The 3,797-nt window shown below is 43.7% G+C and overlaps 1 protein-coding gene across 1 annotated transcript in view; it reads right to left on the bottom strand.

The window, feature by feature from the left end:
• The window catches only part of POU6F2 (POU class 6 homeobox 2), a 393,965-nt gene that overhangs the window by 291,902 nt on the left and 98,266 nt on the right, over positions 1–3,797 (bottom strand). The window lies entirely within an intron of this gene.

Below are 3,797 nucleotides of genomic sequence, written 5' to 3'. Positions count from 1 at the left end.
GGGGGGGGGGGGGGGGGGATGTGCTCGGCAGTGGACCTGGAAATGTGCTGGGGGGGCCCTGGCACCCTTTTGGCTCAGCAATTGGTCTCCAGGTAACCCAGGTGCCCCCCAGACCCAGGAGGCACCAGTCGCCAAGCCGGAGGGCAGTGGGAGGGTCTCACGCTGGAAGTGTTTCTGGTCCACTTTCGGGTCTGCCACCAAGCATGCTGGGGAACCCCCCACGCTCCCATGGGATGCTCCATCCACCCCAGCATCTCAGCATTCATGAGTTGTCTGGTACCTTGAGGTATGTAGAAAGAACGTTTAAAGCTGTGTCTATGGCCAAATCATTGAATCTCTCAAATTCAGAGGGTTTCGATTCATTTTGGAGAGATTAAAGCATATCCTGATTTGATTCAGATTTGGTGATTTGAAGCTTCACACAGCCCTACTAGTTGGACTAATAAAAGATATTGCCTCTACCATACTGACTGCTAAGGATACAGGCATTCATACTGGCAAGTGGAATTCTCTCACAGGAGACATCTTCCAGATGTTGAGGCAGAAGATCCTTTGAGCAGATGGGGCATGTTTCCTCCATGAGAAACTGAATGAAGGTTTGCATACTGGCATTTTCTACTGGGAGAAAGGCAACTTTCCCAGTAAAAATGTAATGCCTGCACACAGCCTGTGAAGATCATCATATCCTCTCTTGTAAAAAAGGTCTTGAAACTTCACGAACTTAATCCATTGTCTCCTTTGATGTGTGGGGCTTGTCAGCCTGCAGAGATGAGGCCCTCTTAACTCAGAGACATCCTGACACCTTGAAAAAAACCCGGTGGTTGTCTGGGTAACTGCAGAAGGCTAGATCAATCAGACAGGAGACCCAGTCTCACTGTGATTTTCCTAACCCCCCAACTCATGAATTTCTTTCCTGGGTAACATGGGTCCTGGCATCACACAAGATTCTTCAAAACTTTTATTAAAAAGCACATAGTGCTGTAAGCTGCTCAGTCAAAATCAATGGGACTCCTTTCAGGTCTTTAGATGAGAACAAGAGCAAGGTCCTATCCAGACTACTTGGTCCCACTGGCTTTAACTAGTGAGGTGCAGGACCACCCACTCTCTCCTCCCCTTCAGCAAAACTTTATTATATTTATTTTGGTGTACTCTGGGGATTGTTTTAAACAGAAGCCTGTAAGCAGAAACTTTATCAAATATAATGTAGTGGTCTATTAAATAAAAGTTATGAGCCCATCACAATGTGCATACATTTACACTACAGCACTTGTGATTCCTCTACTGGGAATGAGCTAGGCGCCAGTCAAATGCTTATGTCTTTTGATTTACTGTTCCCCTCCTCTTATACAATTATTTGCAGTGAGGAGGGAAGGGAAAGGAAGGGAAGGGAAGGGAAGGAATGAAAGAGAAACCACAGTGATTATAAAGATGTTTGAGATATGAAAAGATGGCAGATAGGTCTGGCAGAGTTATGCCCCATCTCAATTAACAGCTCTACTAGAAAATAAATTCCTCACATAGAAATACACAATTGACCTTTTAAACTCACACTTTTGGAGCATGCATTGTACTTTATGAATAAAAATATAAAATATCTCTGTATTAACATATTGCCCAGATAATCAGATCACTGGGCTGACAAGATGCCACCAGAGTTGTTGTTTTGGCTGAACTATTTTCAATATGCTTTCATGTGACTGGAGTTAACAGGCCAGATTCTGTTTCCCCTGGTGTGGATGTAACAGGGAATAAAATTTGCCTGGCTTGGTACAACTCTCCCTTCTCAAAAAATAAGAAAGATTATATTTCCAGGCATGTAACATACCTACTCTCTTCTACTGTACTTACCAAAAACATAAATATCTTAATATTTCAACAGTTATGAAATATAATATAATGCAATAAGATACAGCATAATAACATCCATCAGAAAGGACAACTTAAAAGAAAAGCATTGCATTTTCTGTGTAAAACGATATATAATGACCCTTGCCTAGAAATGGATCAATCTAGCTCCATTGGAGCAGCTGCATAAGCATTCAAAGCAGCAATAACTACAGGGTCTGGTGTGGTAGTTTTCTTCACAATGTCATCTCATTTTATCCCCTCTGAGCAAGGCTGAAAGTGATGCTGAAAAAAACATGTGGCAGAAACATATCTTCTGCGTTTTTTTCTCCAGAATTCTTTATTATTACAACTCTCAATTGTGCTAGCAATTTTCGGCTGTCTTGCACTAAGTCTTATACCAGAGCTTGCACAACTATAGCTAATTCTGTGCCAGCACTCTAAGCCACATTTTTGAATGGGGTTACAGATTTCGGGGGAAAGATCGCTGTGGGGTAAAACTAAATATACACAGGTTGCAGGTCAGGTGGATTTTTTCCCCCTTTTTAAATGTGTTTGCATTTTAACTATGCTTACATTTTACAGAACACACAGGAAAGGGATCTCACATTTGTAACTTAGAGTATTAGATTTCTTGTTGTTTTGTAAAGTGGAATGATATCTGCAGGTACTCCAAAGATACATACATTTAAAAAACCTACTGTGTATATTGTTTTAGAATAGATGTTTGGGTCTAATCAAGCTCAGTTCAGCCCAGGACCCAAAAGAGAAGGTTTTCCTGGACACACATACAAATACACCTGCCAATGAGTCTTTAGTCTGGAGTATAATAGCAATCCACCAACAGTTAGCACAGTGAAGGGGCACTTGGAAGGGCTGGACATATTTAAGTCGGCGGGCCCCAACGATCTTCACCAAGGGTACTAAAGAAATTGACTGATGTCATAGCAAAACCACTGGTGCAACTGTTTGAGCACTTGTGGCACTTGGGATAGGTCCCAGAGGGCTGGAAAAGAGCCAGCATGGTCCCTATTTTCAAGAAGGGGAGGAAGGAGGGCCCGGGTAATTATAGACCAGTTAGCCTTGCCTCTATTCTCAGCAAGACCTTAGAAAAAACCATAAAGGATCACATTCGCAGAGGGCCAGCGAGTCATACTATGGTAAGAGGCAACCAGCATGGGTTTATAGCAGGCAGATTCTGCCTGACTAACCTGGTCTCTTTTTATGACCAGGTCACAAAGTGCTTGGATGCAGGGGAGGAAGTAGATATTATTTACCTGGACTTTAAAAAGGCTTTTGACACAGTGTCACACCCAATTCTTACAAGCAAACTGAGTAGCTGTGTTGTGGATTTTTTCACAGTAAGGTGGATGAGAAGCTGGCTCACGGGACGCACCCCGAGAGTGGTGGTGGATGGGTTGGTTTCCCCCTGGAGGGATGTGGGCAGTGGTGTCCCCCAAGGTTCTGTCTTTGGACCAGTGCTGTTTAATACCTTCATCAGTGATTTGGATGAAGGTGTTGAAAGCACCTTGTCCAAATTTGCAGACAACACTAAACTGTGGGGTACAGTTAACACACTGGAGGGCAGGGAGCGAATTCAGGCAGATTTGGACAGACTGGGGAAGTGGGCAGATCAGAATAGGATGTAATTCAACCAGGTTAAGTGCAAGGTGCTGCACCCAGGGAGAAAGAATCTCCAACACACCCACAGACTGGGGGGTACCATTCTGAGCACTACAACAGTGGAAAGAGATCTCGGAGTTCTGGTTGACGCAAAAATGAACATGAGTCACCAGTGTGATGAGGTAATAAGCAAGCCTAACTGCACTCTTCCTTGCATCAGCAGGTGCATCACGAACAGGTCTAGGGAAGTGATAATTCCCCTTTATGTGGCATTGGTGAGGCTGCAGTTGGAGTACTGTGTCCAGTTTTGGGCGCTGCACTTCAAGAGC

Source organism: Gavialis gangeticus, unplaced genomic scaffold, assembly GCF_001723915.1.
Source record: "Gavialis gangeticus isolate Ggan-Ray unplaced genomic scaffold, GavGan_comp1, whole genome shotgun sequence".
Taxonomy (NCBI): domain Eukaryota; kingdom Metazoa; phylum Chordata; order Crocodylia; family Gavialidae; genus Gavialis; species Gavialis gangeticus.
This window is presented reverse-complemented; position numbering and strand designations above follow the sequence as displayed.